We start from the raw sequence: 16,646 nt of genomic DNA on the forward strand, positions 1-16,646 counted from the left end.
TATGTGAGCAAAAAAGAGTGACAAGACCACAGAATCGACGGCTAATAACATCACGGAGAAACTCGCAGCTATTAAGGGGAGATTGAGAGACCAGTGTCGAAGTGTTAAAAACAGCTTGAAATTCTCATGAGTTGTTTGCAAAAGAAAAATTACCATCATAATGCGGCTACCCCTTCGGCGCCAGCTGTGGGCTCAAGGCTGGAGCCGAACAAAAACTACCTGATAACGACTGTGTTGAGTCTGTTCCTTCCCATTCCCCACAAGGCCACCTGGGTTGGCTGGAAGACTGTTTACTTTTTTTCCTCGCTACCTGGCCTGACCTGTCTCCCCAATGTGATGTTTGCATTGTATGTACGGTCGGCAAGGTCTGTCATCTCGGTTGTGGGCAAAAGACCTGAAACTGACAAATAAAGGCTATCTCATCATCTCATCTCATCTTAGCTCGGTCATTCTCCACCACCCTTGGGGGCGTCTCCCATTTTGACCTCGGCACTTCCAGGCCATATTCGGCACAGATGTTTCTCTATACTATGCCGGCCACTTGGTTATGGCGTTCCATGTATGCCTTGCCTGCTAGCATCTTGCACCCTGCTGTTATGTGCTGGATTGTCTCTGGGGCATCTTTACACAGCCTGCACCTGGGGTCTTGCCTGGTGTGATAGACCCCAGCCTCTATGGATCTTGTACTCAGAGCTTGTTCTTGTGCTGCCATGATTAGGGCCTCTGTGCTGTCTTTCAGTCCAGCTTTGTCCAGCCACTGGTAGGATTTCTGGATATCAGCTATTAGGGTTAAATTGTTAAATGTTTGTCATTTTTATGTTTACCATTTGTCCATTGTGATAGGTTTGCAGCATAAACCTATTCGCTGGAACGTTGAAGACAATATAATTACACCGCAAAGCAAGACACGAAGTAGGCAAGTTCTTCATGTTACTCGTGCACGGGAGAGAACCGGACAAAGCGCCGTCCCTTTGCTTGACCCCAGTTGCTCTCGTCCGTTCTCCCGTACCACTGTCCTTTTATTGAGGTTACATGAATATGCATAGGTTCATTAACATCACACAAAGAGTACCTTGCCTGTGTGTGTGTGTGTGTGTGTGTGTGTGTGTGTGTGTGTGGTACTGCTGATCAAAGGGTCATAAAAGCACACAAGCAAACATCCCTGGTCAGGAAGAGGGTAGACCCCCCCTCATCCTAGATAACACAGTAAGGAAGTTCAGCAGTTCATTTATACACAAAAAGCACTTAGACTAGAACAGACGTAACTACATTAATCCTACCATAACACAATTAAACAAGGTACGAACTTTCCCATGCTCCCAGGATGTAAGTGTGCATTCCAGTGTGGAATACACACCAAGCCTCTGTAGTCTGTTAAAGATCACACAACCTATCACTACACAATTGATTATACACCTCTTAGGATGAGACATTCTTTCAATCTACAAATAATTATACACTTCTAAGCATATATGAGTAAATATTTCTAAGCATAAATGACAATCAACAATACAAAACCTATCATTCCCCCCTTTTTGACCTTTATGCTAGAAAAGTTCCTAGTTATGAATACCTCATGTCTAACAGCTTTAAGGCAAACATTGTTATATTCAGCATATGTCAAATCACCCTAAATTACTGAAAAAGTACACAGTTTAACAAATGTATTAGCAGTTATCCCATTCCTCATTGAGCTCATCTCATGGCAAACTGCATCTTACGAGCAAACAAAGAAATTGTTAATTTAATAGTGAAAATAAGAAAGTAACATTTTCAAAAACATCTCAGCTTGGTAATGCTTCCTCCAGGTGTGCAAATCACATGTCTCTCTGCAGAGTGGTTTGAGTTCTGCAGGGTGACATAAATGTCTCTTCCAGTTGTTTCCATCATTGTCCATAGGACCAGAGTCCAAATGTATGTAGGATAAACATTCAAACATACCAGTTGGTTTTGTTGTTTGTCAACATGGGTCTCAGCTATTTCCAAAGCTGCAGACCTCTCAGCACTCTAGTTTTATGGCCTCCCATTACCCCATTCAAGCCTTCGTCCTGTGAGGGGGATATTTATGACTCCTTAATTGTCCACGCTCTGCAGAGAAACACTTCTGTGAAAAGGGTGCAGGGTTCAGTTGTCTTACTGCTATTATGATCCCAGCAGCCTTCAGAGTGTCATCGTATGCACAGTACAGTGGCACATTAGGTGATGTTCATAGTAAACTGCTGTCATCACCACCATAGCTTCTGGTTCCTGTGCTTTCACAGAATCATGATGTCATCCTCGAACTCCTTCTGCGCTGTCGGTGGAGCTTGGCACGCTCCTCATCCCTCGAGTTTTCGTGTTCCAACGCTGCTGAAGGTTTAAGGCAGAGCACGTCGTACACCTTAGTTCCTCAGCGTCAATATTGAATCTTTCATTTTATTTAAAATCTCCTGGAAGCTCAGTAGCACAGCTCTCTGTGTCATGTCTGCTGTGCTGAAGATGATCTCTGATCCTCCTGAAGTCTCTCCTGGCCTCAGCTCCAATCTTGTGGACGATCCTCTCAGGCACTCCTTCTCGTCATGCATAGTCCTGATTTTGGGCCTGCTGGATCTGTCTCAAAACACTCAGCTTCTCTGCCTTCCTCCTGGTTCAGCTGATTTCATGATGGGCCCCAACCAGCTTGATCTTTGACCTCAACCACTGCCTGGGCTATGCCTGGAATGTTTCTCGCTTCTCACTGCTGCACCTGTATTTCAGAAAGGCTTCTATTTGGAGAGCATGTCAACAATCATCAAACCACATTCTTTAGTTCAGTGAACTTCACTTATAGGCCATCAAAGCCTCATCCGAACATGGATGCACCACTTGCATAGATTTAATACTTGTAAATAAACAGCTAACCACACAAATCACTGCAACAATAATAGTAAACATTGTTTAATATTAATTCTGGACCCCACCTCTTGACGCATGGACACTCCCATGCGTCAACTCACCAAACCTGGATCCCTGTCTTAAAAGCTGGTTCCACCAGGAGCCTGCATACACAAGATCTGGAAATAAAATCAAACTTCACACGTATAAACAATTATATCAAAAGAGTAACAAGCATTCAGCACGGGCAAGACAAGTGTCATGTGCAGGTTTTCTCAAATCATTAAATCACCATCATTACCATAATTTGCCTCAAACATGGATCATCCCATGTGCTCAGTTAACATTAATGTAATCGGTGACTTCTCTTAAGCAAAGTCACTCCACTCATATATTATTATGGGTCCAAAAGTGGCCAGCAAATGAGCCCATAATAAACTATACCATAAATACCGTAATCTCTTATTTGTTTTACTCATGTCACTTGTCCATTTCAGCTGAATCCTCCACAGCATTCTCAAAGAAACAAACATAAGCAATACACATTGACTGTGGTCAGACGGAGGTCAGACACAGGTCAACAGGTTCCAGAGGTGCCATAAAAAAGACCATAAAGTCAACCATCCCTTCTCGTGGAAGGAATGCCATTCGCATATAAACCCAGAAATCCTATAGTAGAAAAACAGTAACTAATCCTCTTATAAACCACATGATCAAACACATGAAAAACTGTAATGCTGTAGAAAAGAAAATACAAATGTTAGCGCTGCGCAGATGTATACAATTTCTCACAGTAACTTCTGTGAGCAACAAAAGGTAGGGAATATCACCCTTGGTAAATGCACAGACACAGAAAGTGGCATTTCACAGGTTAAATCATCATGCACCCTCGAATGTTGCTGTCATCTTACTGCTCCTGTAACAAAAAACACATATAGATTTGTAACCCGGGTTAAAAAGATGCATAAATAGTAAAAGATAAGTGAAGTCTGAGAATATAAATATCAAAGAGTTCATTTATTTAAATTTTCTTGTTTATTAAAAAGGTAAAAGTTCATGTAAAATGATTAAAAACATGTTTGCATTGTTTAAAATAAGTTATCTTTCTTTTCTTGTGAATTGTTTGTGAGAACTGTAATTTCCTACGGGGATAAGGTCTGTGAAGGTAACACAGGGTGGAGAAGGAAAAGGAAAAGAGAGACGAGAGCGCGAAAAGAGAGGGCGGTGGTGCGTGAGTTGCACGGAGCATCCGGAGAAGTTAGCTTGATTTTATGTACAAAGAGTAAGTGTGTTTTGACTTTTCGGACAGATAAGTCACAGTGTCGGTAAGCTAGTGACATAACACGTAAAGTTTCAGCGTGAGTCTGCTGGACTGTGTGCTTTGTTTCTTGCGGCTGTGCACGCATTAAGTTAAAGTGAGGCTAACCCAGCCGTTCGCTAATAAGGACTACTGTAGGCTGCCGTTTCGCTAAAGTTGTGGAACGTGATAAGCTGCAGAGGATCGTTACTGAACTGGATAACGACGGACACACCCCAGATAGTCACTCTGAGTGCCCGCGTCACTCAGAGTACCTCTGGCAACGTGGGAAGCTAAAACAGGTAGCTTGTGGAGCACGTGGAGATCACGGACCTTCCTCATCTTTGTGCTACTGCATTCAGAGCGGAGTGTTTCTGAAGGAGCTGAAGACAACTTGTTGCCTGGATTAATCTGGTGGGAATTGCACGTTTCACAAGGTACTGAGTTTATTTATTTATTTTTGCTCGTGGAGTGAAGAACTTCCGGTTGGGAGATCGTTTTGGATTTATACTGGATCAATACAGGCCTGCAACGTAGGGTTTATTTCTGCCGGCTTTAGTTTTAGTTTGGGACTATAATTGTTTTATCACTGGTGGTTTACACTGTATGTGTGGAGATTCTGTGTACAGTGGGTAAGTTGCTGTGTGTTTTCTTGGTTTGCCTGAATACTGAAATCTGCCATTTTATTATTTTCTTGTTTTCATTGTTTGGTAAATTAAAAGAGGGTTGCAAGGCTCTACTTTACATGGTGTATGACATGATTTACTGCACTGTAGTCACTAGTGTTTATTTTCGCGTGTAGTGCTACTGTTAAGGAATAAGCCTCATTGATCCCAGAAACAAAAGAGAAGTTAACTTAAAAATATCGTACGAGAGTACACTAGAAAAAGAACCCAAAGCCCATTTATTTAATGGTATTGAGTAAATGAGGGCTACAGATTCATCCACCCTTTTGTCCTGTCTAGGTGGAGATTAACTTTGAGTCGTGATCAAGTCTTGTCAGCTTTTACCAGTCGGTCAGTCAGTTTGTTTGTTTTTATTTCCATTCATTCATTCATTCATTCATTCATTCATTCTTCCTTTGCTGATAGTGGAACCTGTCGTCGCATTTTTAGTTTCCACTCTCAGCAAAATGACGTCATTTCAAAAAAAGAAAAAGAACTTTAGATAGGATTACATCGCTGAATCCTTTTTGGACAGGGACTTTCATTTAATAATTGTCCCAAATGAGTGGCTTTCTCGATCGGTCGTATAGCACTTTCAATTCCCGACGTGCAGATCTGCTTAAAGAAAAGAAATAAACAAACAAAATCAGTGCCTGTTCAAAAGATAAAAATGAAAAATAACAGAGATTATCAAACAAAACTTTCAGTGCACTGTAAAAGTATCAAAATAAAAAGGCCTTGTTAAGTCATGACACAAACTCCTCATCTCAGGTAAATCATACCATTAGCATGGTTCATCATACCATCATACTAATCGGCAGGCTCGACTTCACAACAGAAGAAAAATCATCAGCTAGATTCACTCCAAATCAATCATCAGCTGCACAACACACACATAAGCCTAATGTGTCTTATTAGCTATGAGTTTAATCACCAGGTCTGTGCTCTTCACTCATCTAAATCACAGATCTATTTTATTCAATTTTCCTTTTTCCCTTCATCATAAAACATGTGACATGCTGTCATGCACTTCACAAAAGACGTTTGTTCTGACGTATTCAGAGTTGTATATCTAGATACAGAATTCACTTGCACATCAAAGCAGGAAACTCAGTGTTTTAGAGTTTCCACTCAAACACATCTCATTCACTCGTGCTAGAATTCAGTCACCTTTCATTAATCTAAAACCGATCAACTAATTTGCATATCAGCTATTAACCCACTAAGTTGACAGGACAACAGGAAAGCATGTTCAAAATATTATCACAAAAGACAATTTCCCTCATACAGTAAATTACTTGCTGCATCAATCAAGCAGGAAGCTTCTCCCAATTTACCATATTAACAACTAAATTTATTGTCTGATCACTGATTTATCAAACCAGGATTTTTTTTCCACAAAAGTTAAATTGTTGTCCTGCAACTTAGAGAGTCAATTTTTTTTTTTTTTTTTTTGCATTGAATAAATTCGGTTTTGATAACAAGTGTCTGCTAAATTGACACTATTTTAACACTGATGAAAGATAACAAGCTAATTTTCATTGCATGTCTGTGGAGCTGCATATCCAGCAGAGCATGCAATGTGCTATGAGTTTCACTGGTCTTTGCATCACACGAGGTGACTTGGACAAGATGATAAACAGACTCACACACTTAGAATGTTGTCTAATCTTCATGAGCTCTCTTGTGTTTGTATTAGTAGGGTTAATGCATGTTCTGTTTTTGTGTGATTTTGTATATGTTCCTATTTTCGCAGTGTTTAAAACTCCGTCTCAATTTTCCAACTTAAGCAGTCAGTTTTCTTTTCCCCAGATTTGCTAACCCAAATTTTGATTTCCCACATTTAATAACAGCATTCCTCTGTGTTTCCACTTACTCTCACTCTTGTCCTCTCCCACTTTCAACAGTCCACAGCCGGCAGTTCTCCTTCAGCTTTGTCCTGTGTTCCACTGTCTCTTCTTGCCATTTTACTCCACAGGTGGCAAATGTCAAACTCCAACAGTCTCCTCAGTTCTCCTCAAAAGTTTTCTTCACATGCACAGTGAAGTTTCAGCTTGTTGTAGACACAGTGCCATTCATCCAATCAGTCAGGATGATGGGTTTGCTCTTCTCTGATGCTGTTTGTCCACATTGCTGCTGCTCGCTGAGACTTTTTGCTCAGGACTTGCTGCTGTCTCTTTATCTGCCATGTTATTGCTTTGGAGCTGCATTCTTCAGGGAGGAGTGAGCACTTGCTTGTGAGGTTGAGAGACACATACACATTGCGCTGTAAATAAGTCAGCCAGAACTTGGCCTGCATGTTTCCAATGATGTTTAACTATAAATGTCTTCCGTCCGACCGCTGCATGTGGAAAATTGATACAGGTCTGCTTTTCACCTGAAAGTGACAAACTAAGACATGTTCATTATCATCATCACTGCTTGATCAACACACATCTCTCTCTCTCTCTCTGTCTGTGTTTGTGTAAACAATCCTTTCTTAAAGCAGAAAATGACATTGTAGTTGTTTTTCGGCTGATCAACACAAAACCTTTTTCCTATGATTTTTTTTTTTTCGTCTACAATGTAATTTGTCTCTTTTTCACTCTTTTTTTTTTTCAATAGCTGGTGGTCTGCAAAATCACTGCTCTCACTCACAATCAGAGGCAATTACTTTTGCACAGTGCACAAAAACACTGTGATGTCAGACACATTCACACTCATTTTGTCATCTGCATAAATAAACCATATGGCTGGAGATATGTGCCATGGTGATCCATAGGCATGATCACACGTTTATTTAATTATTTTTAATCCAACAAAACAAATAAACAAAAACATGATGCTGATGCTACACACACACACGAGTCAAGGCGCAGAAAAACTGCTCATGGAAACGCTGCACACTCTCTGTTTCCCTCTCTTTGAGCAGCTCTCAGACAGCTCTCGATCTGATAATGTGTAGCTTGCTCATCAGCTCAGAAAAAAGAAAAAAAAGAACTGCAACGCGACATCACACAGTAGTTGCATGCTCTGCCCACAGTGGCAAAGTCTTACACTTACATATTCAACACAGCTTCTCCATCATGTATTTTTAGATGTTTCATACAGGGTTCACAGGTGTGCTCTATATCTCAACAATGGCTCATAATGAGACGACAGTCTTTCACACAGGTCAAGTGCCTCTATGCACTTCATTAGTTTAAATATTTACCTATATCACTTCACCTCACATGTCATTGTACTGAATTTGAGCAACCACAAGCTTAATGTAGATTACTTTTAACAACTATCCACCTCAATTACGTCTATGGTTTGGCACACAGGCTTTTAACATTTTGTGTCAGGAAGGGGTGGGGGCAAAGCCACCCACCAGAGCACAGCTGCTGATGTGGGCTGGCCTTTTCCACACACTCTTCAAGGCTGGTGTGTTTTCTGAAAACTTCTAACATTTGAATCTCTTCCATTCATAAGCCTGCGATTAACCGCACGGCTCAGGTTCGCGTGAAACCCGCGCGACCGCATTCGCGTGCACCCACGCAGCTGTGGAGCCTTCGCTCTCTCTCTTTTTTACATAAATACTTTGTGCTGCCAGGAGCAAAGTCCAGCACAAACGTCTTTCTCCCTCCAACTCACTCTTGGTTGCTTAGAAACCCATAATAACAACAAGAGCTGCTGACGTCACACACCACGCGGTCTGCTCCGCACACACAACAACAACGAAGACGAAAAAAACAATAACACAAAATAGGCCAACTGTCCAGCACAATCTGGACCCCGCGGAACTTCTCAACACCCCACAAAGCGGTGGAGAACTCACCTCTCGCTGCACAAAGTAGCGAGGAACCTCTTACCCCACAAAGCGGTAAGGAACCTCTTACCCCACAAAGCGGTAAGGAACCTCTTGCTGCACACAGTAGCAAGGAACCCGGGTTTCGCTCCACAAAGCAGCGAACTTCTCAACGCCTCACAAAATGGCGGAGACTGCACAACGACACGGTTATAGAGTCGGCCTCTTTAAACTTACTTGGCGTTGCTTAGCGTGTAATATCAGCTTCGAATCCCGCCGATCGCCATTCATCGAGGAGAAACGACAGACAGCGAATCCACAGGAACTTCCTGGCTGACGTCAGTCTTTCAGCGTGCCTCTCCCCCCCTCGGTGAATGCGATCCCAGGGATCCGGCAGCGAAGGACCAATTAATGATAGGTTTGCAGCATAAACCTATTCGCTGGAACGTTGAAGACAATATAATTACACTGCAAAGCAAGACACGAAGTAGGCAAGTTCTTCATGTTACTCGTGCACGGGAGAGAACCGGACAAAGCGCCGTCCCTTCGCTTGACCCCAGTTGCTCTCGTCCGTTCTCCCGTACCACTGTCCTTTTATTGAGGTTACATGAATATGCATAGGTTCATTAACATATGACGTCTACATTCACACAAAGAGTACCTTGCCTGTGTGTGTGTGGTGGATATGTGTGTGTGTGTGTGTGTGTGTGTGTGTGTGTGTGTGTGTGTGTGTGTGTGTGTGTGGTACAGCTGATCAAAGGATCATAAAAGCACACAAGCAAACATCCCTGGTCAGGAAGAGGGTAGACCCCCCCTCATCCTAGATAACACAGTAAGGAAGTTCAGCAGTTCATTTATACACAAAAAGCACTTAGACTAGAACAGACGTAACTACGTTAATCCTACCATAACACAATTAAACAAGGTACGAACTTTCCCATGCTCCCAGGATGTAAGTGTGCATTCCAGTGTGGAATACACACCAAGCCTCTGTAGTCTGTTAAAGATCACACAACCTATCACTACACAATTGATTATACACCTCTTAGGATGAGACATTCTTTCAATCTACAAATAATTATACACTTCTAAGCATATATGAGTAAATATTTCTAAGCATAAATGACAATCAACAATACAAAACCTATCACATTGTTTTAACTCTGTGAAAGGAATTCTTTCTTTCCTCCCATCCCCAGATTCTCGATGAAAGAAATTCCACTGTCCTTCCCCCCAGATTCTCGAGGTTCTGGTGGGGGGCTGTAATGTTTTATTGCTGTAATTGTTTTATTGAAGATCTGTTTCTTTGATGTAAGCTTCCTGGGTTTATGACCCTTTGGTCAGCAGGAGGTCACACACACACACACACACACACACACACACACACACTTACATACAGTCCTTGTCTATGTAACCAAAGGGGGTTGCAAGGGGAGGTGTTTAGTAAACTATTGTTTGAAGTTTGTCAATAAAAAGGCAGCGAGAGGAGGCCATCATTGTGGTCATTTCGACGTGCTGGACACAGATGGAAGGGCCTCCCTTGCGCAAGAAATCGATCGATCACTGTTGCCTTGTTTTTCTTTCATGGGAATAAGTCCTGGATACAGCGGGGTCTGAGTTTAGACCCAACATTATTTGGTCCTCCGAGCCATAGTCCAAGAATTTCGCCGCACACTGAGGAGAGAAAGGACACGCCGCAGACTGTTGACAACCAGGCCGTTAGGACGCCTGACAAAGCCCTGGAGTGTTAAATTCGCGACCAGGCCGGTGGAATAGCATCTGAACTCCCCTTGTGGACGGCGACTGACGGGATTCTAGGACTCTCCTTTGAACGAAACGCAACACAACGGTAAGCAATCAGAGAGCGTCTCTATAACCGTGTGAATTAATGTGGGATCCTAGATAGAAACGCATCACCGTGATTCTGCGTAAACGCGAGTCCGGGGGAGCGCTGGTCACGAGAGCGCACGTGGACCCAAAACAATAGAGAGCGGCTACGGGCTGTGCGTTAAACGTGAGTCCGGGAGCGCGCTAGCCGCGTGAGAGAGACGCAGGCTTCTCCGCCATTTGGGGGCGTGGAGATAACCTAGGTTTGGTAGCTCCGCCGTGAGGAGTCCGGAATCTCCGCCATTTGGGGCGTTGGAGAGCTTTCAACAGAAGTTAGAGGCCTATAAACAGTGTGAATGAACGTACGTGTGTATGAGTGCCAGTAAAGTGAACGCAGCAACGCAGAAGGAAACCTAAAGCGGTGTTAACGTAATTCTGTGACCTGTTGTGTACACATAGCCTGGGTTTTGGAGTAAGGCGCTGCCTACCGCAAACTTCAGAGAATTGTCATAATGGGGAATAAAATGTGTAAGTCTGCCTTAGAAGGAGATGTAAAATTTATGCAGAAAGTTTTACCAGTGTTGGTGTTTTGTTGGTGTGAGAAATATGGATTTGAAGGGACATTAGTGGAAGTTCAGTGTAAAATGCTGGTAGAAAGAATAGCTGTAAGTGTAGCAGCTAAAACAGGGAAAGCGAAGCAGAGGAAGGAATTGCAGTTAGCAGTTGCTAAGTTGTGGCTGGAGCAGACTCAGAAGAGGAGAGAAGCAAGAATGTTAGCAGAAAGAAGAGCCAGAGAAGAGCGTGAGAGAGCAGAGGCAGAGGTGGAGGAGAGACTAAAGGCTGAGTATGGAGAGGCATTAGGAGCAGCATTGAGTCCAAGACAGACTAGGCAGGGTAGGAAACAGAAAGTAAAGTTAGTGAACACAAACGTTACAACTACATATCCATCCCTGACACAACACAAAAAAAAACAAAAAAACATGGTGTTTCTGTAACAGAGTGTGAAGATGAAGAAAGTTTTTCTCCTGATCAATTCCGTGAGTGTGAGCGTGTCTGATGTCATGGTGTGTGTGAAAAGGTATCCAGCTGGGGCAGACGTGATTCTGCAGGTCACCTGCCCAGTGGACAAAAAGAAATAAAATAGTTGTGTGGATGAATGATAGCATGAAGAGTGCTTGGTGTTTCTCAGTCTGAAACAGCTGCAATGCTACTTTCTGTTTTGGAGAAAAGGACAGTTAAAAAAAAAACAACAGAGAGATGTGTGTTGTTTAAGCAGTGATGAGAATAATGAAAGTGTGATGAGAGAGGAACACAAAAACATACAGAAAATGCATTAACCATACTAACCCCACATGCATATACACATACAATGACACTCATGAAGACCAGACAGCATCTTAAGCATGAGATTCTGTTTGTCATCTTGTCCAAGTCACTAGTAAGATGAAAGTGATACATAGACTAGTGGACTGAATATTATAGGAGGACAGATGGTTGCATCATAGAGGAGAAAACAGAATGCTGATGAGAGGTCTTAAATGAGTGAGCTGAGTGAGCTGATTGTGAGTTTCTGGTGTGTGAAGACGTTTTACCATGGCACACATTTAGTTACATGAGAACTAAAACTTATTATGTGCTAAGACAACAGGGTTATGCTGTATGTTGTGTGTATGGCTGATTGGATGAATGTTTGAGATTAAACTGGCTGTTTGATTTGTCTTTTGTTACTAAGTTGAACCTGCCAATTGGGTTGTTACGATTTATCCCCCTGGCATGAAGAACACGTGTCATGACTTAAACAAGGCCTTTCTTTCCCTTGATTTCCTTTATTTTCTTTCTTTTATTTTGTTACTTTCATGGTGCACTGAAAGTTTTGTTTGATGATCTCTGTTTGAGCAGATCTGCACAATTAGAATCGAAGCGTCGTCGAGAAAACTGTTGCAAAGTGAGCTTCTCCAAAATTAAAATGGGCTCTTATTTGGGACAATCAGGAAACAAGTTCCTGTCCAAAAGGATTCAACGAGGAAATCCAGTCTAAATTCTTTTTCTTTTTGAAATGACGTCGTTTTGCTGAGCGTGGAAACGAATGCGACGATAATTTCCACAATCAGCAAAAGAAGGAATCACTGAGTGAATGAGTAAGAATTTTAAAATAAATGGGGAACTGACTGACTGACAAAAGCTGATAAGACTGACTGACTTAACACCATTGTGTGAAGTTAACCCCCACCTGACAAAGGTGTGGATGTATCTCTGTGTGTGTCTCTGTTGCAGGAGCAGAAGGAGACCACAGGAGGAAACTTGGGTCACATGACTATGTGAACTCTGAAAATTTAACCTTTTTAGTTTAAATTCTCTGTCTGTGAATTTACCAGGTACCATTCACTACCTTGTGTTGCTCACAGAGATTACTGTGAGAAAGAGTGTATACACCTGCACAGCGCTAACATTTACATTTCTTTTTACAGCCGATGGTTAATCATGTGATTTGATCATGTGATTTATAGCAGGACACAACTTAATGATGTTTCTCTACCACAGGATTACTGAGATTTTGTGTGAAGAAAACTGTAGTTACAGGCTATATGTTGATGATGAAATTACAGTGTTGTTGAGAGAATGTTGGAGAAAATGTGAATGTTACAGGGGAGAAATTAATGCAGTTTGAGACATACTGTGATGAGACCATTGTTACTTTTCCACAGCGAGTGTTAACTTTATGACCTTTCACAGCTCCTCTGGAATCTGGATGGCCGACACCTGACAACCAGGACGAACCGTGTGTTTGGCTGATGTCATTATCTGACCACACTGTTGGGCTCATGGTGAGTAACAAACTTAAGGAAAGTCACTGATTACAATGTGGAATAACATGTTCAAGATGTTCAATAATTTGGAACAAATTATGGGGAAAAGTAGGAGTTTAATGAGTTTAAAATAAACCTGCAATGATACTTGTCTCTGTGACGCTGAATACTTTACTACTCTTATGATCTACAGTTGGTTGCAAATGTGAAGTTTTTTTATCTTTAAGACATGTGAGGGAAAGATCCAGTTGCATTAGGGAAAGTTTTTGCAGATATGATCACAAAGGAGGCAGCAGTAGTTAAACATGGTGTTAACATTTTAGCAGTACAACATCAGCAGACATATAGGGCCACTCACCTACTGCAGGAAAACAGTTGTGACTTACAGAAGGAGCAAGCTTGCAGGATGGTGTTTATTATCTGTGTGATAAACCAATACTGCCTAATAATTTGTATAAGACTGCTGCTATTTTGAGCCATGGGCTATACCATGTCTCAACAGGAGGGAGATGAGCAGTGTGGACTCGTTTGAGTGATTTAAGCTGACCTTCAGTGGTGAAGGATGACCCACACTGATCACAGAGGTGCTTTTTAACCCCACTGTGAATCAGTTCATGTCGTTTTAACTCACTTGGTGTGGTGAAGCTTCTCCCACATTCTTTGCAGTATTTCAGTTTGTCTCCAGTGTGTCTACGTTGATGTGTTTTAAGGGCAGCTTGCCAACTGAAAGTTTTTCCACAGAGGTCACAATGAAAGTCTTTCCCACCACCACAGTGATGACAGGGTTGAGAACTGGATCCATCTGTGTCGCTCTGCTTCTAAACAAAGACACAAAGACAGTGTAAGTCAGTCCTTCAATATTTGTATCCTGAACGTCGCCTGAAATAAAGAGCATCTCTGCAGACGTCCAACTACATTTGACTGTTTCAGTTAACACACTCAGTTTACTGGGCTGCAATAACTACAATACTACCACCATAATACTACAGTAATACTAAAATCATAACTGAAAGGAAAATCTGAATAATCACTCAGAGCTGCTTTTCCATGCAGTAGAATTGCTAACATGCTAACACAGTTTAATGAGCAGAGTTGTTCCAAACAGTCAGGCTAAAATGACAAGATAACAATATAAATACATACCTCACAGTAGCTGCACTTGTAGAGTCTCTTTCTGGTGTGGATCTGTTGGTGTCGTCTCAGGTGATGTGGAGATTTAAAAGTCTTCTCACACAGGTCACATTGATAAGGTCTCTCCTCAGTGTGGGTAAACATGTGTCGTTGTAAGTTTGTGTGAGTTATAAACTCCTGCTGACCAAAGGGTCATAAAACCTAAAAGCAGGAACAACATCCTTGGTCATAAAGAGGGTAGTCTCCCCCACACCCAATGCATGGTTTACCATAGGTAACACAGTGAAACCATACAAAGGGTAGGAAGCTCTACCAAACATCAAACAGATCTTCAAAAGGACGTTCCTGTGATAAAACACTTCAACCTTGCACCCAGAACCTCGAGAATCTGGGGATGGGAGGAAAGAAAGAATTCCTTTCACAGAGTTAAAACAATGGACAAATGGTAAATATAAAAATGACAAATGTTTAACTATTTACTCTAACAATATCTTCTTGGAATAAACTATGTATTCTCTTATTGCTGTTACCAAGTTCCTGTGAAAAGCAGATTTTTCCCACTGCTGACTCAGCTGGATCAGGGAGAGTGACTGAGGCAGATATTGAGCTGTCAGTGTTTTTATATAACATTAAAGTCCCTGAGGGTATGGCACCAAGCACCAAGCACCATTGAGAATTCCCCAACACTGACGGGAAAATTATATAGTGTAAGGAATTCATTGTAAGTAAGTAGTACTCCCTCGTTAAATTTTAAAACTTAGTAGCGGCCGCCATTGTTGGCAGCTGAAATTTGGCTGGGCCGCGCTATGAATTCTGGGATATGGTGGGCCACGAAGGACACACCCGACCCATCCTTCAAACTCGGGGGAATGAAGGACGCATTTGAAGGAGTCGAGGAGTCGGGACAGGCTTCGTCGCCTGGCTGTGACGTCTTCGGCCTTCAAATGCGGCCTCCGGAGGATGCAGCCGACGTTTTGGGACACAGCTTGTGTGTCTTTGTTGGTCATGTGACCTCCCAGGGACTACACATGGAAACGAGCAGTTTAGCTCAAATCTGGCAGGTTTCCATCATCTGTTTTTGTCCTGATGTCCATGAACATGAACACTGTCCCTGTCAAACACGTCCAGATAATCTGATCCAGTGTTGTTCTTCTTCTGTGGTGTTTGTGATGGAGCAGCAGCTGCTGATCCTGATGTCCTCCACCAAGGGGGCAGCAAATTCAGCTGACTGTCATCATTTATTAAAAAAGATGATAATGATAATGTACACTTTTATTGATCCCCGTGGGGAAATTCTTCTCTGCATTTAACCCATTCACTCAGTGAAGCAGTGGGCAGCCACCAGTGCAGCGCCCGGGGAGCAGCGTGTGGGGATGGTACCTTGCTCAAGGGTACCTCAGGGTAGCCGTTCAGGGGATTCGAACCCCTGACCTTGCGATCATGGGGCAACCGCTCTACCTACTGAGCTATCCCTGCCCCTGATGTAACAATGTGACATAATGCAATATAATAGTGTCAGTTACACATTGTGGGTTGCACTGTGGCCAGAATGGACATTACCTCCTGCCTAATGGAAGCTGTCAGCCATCCTGCAACCATGAATTAGATAAGCAGAAGTGAAGGGATTGTTAACAACAATTTAATAATAAAATGTAATGTGATAGTTGCACTTTATTAGCTACCCACAATCGTATGAATAATAACCATGAATGCACTGCATGCTCATAGCAAGTTCTTTAGGTTTAAAGTGAGATCCTGCTTTAAAGGGCGCTTCATCTGCTGGGAATGACATGTTTCTTCTAGTATGTAAGGCTCAGCCCATCTTACTGGGACTTACTTTTGTAGATCCACATGCTCTAAACCTGGTGCTCCATGATTGGTGCAGAAGCTTTAAGCTACTATTAACAAATAATAACCATGGACTTAGTTGTTACTACAATAACTTATCATTGAGCAACTTGTATATTTAATTTTACTTGTAAAACTATGCAAGTAGAATTGAATGGGGCACAGTGAGCTGAGCACAGGCCCACTCTGTGACACTCAGAGGTTTGTGGATATCATACTGAGAGTATTGGACACAGTGCAGCCAGCTTGCAGCCACTTTCCCACCACTTTAGCACAATGTTTACATGAGACTCAGCCACACTAATGTTCCTGGGCAGACATGTGGTGCAGCATGGCTGATGGCACTGTACCTGCAGCTGTCATGGACAAGAACCACTCAATACCTCACCCAAGCCAAGCCTGTGCTGATGTTGTGATCTGAGACCGAGACACTAACCCAGGATCATGAT

The sequence above is a fragment of the Diplotaxodon limnothrissa genome, linkage group LG3 (genome assembly GCF_057381915.1).
Source record: "Diplotaxodon limnothrissa isolate DT_005_m linkage group LG3, D_limnothrissa_male_GT1.1, whole genome shotgun sequence".
Taxonomy (NCBI): Eukaryota; Metazoa; Chordata; class Actinopteri; order Cichliformes; family Cichlidae; genus Diplotaxodon; species Diplotaxodon limnothrissa.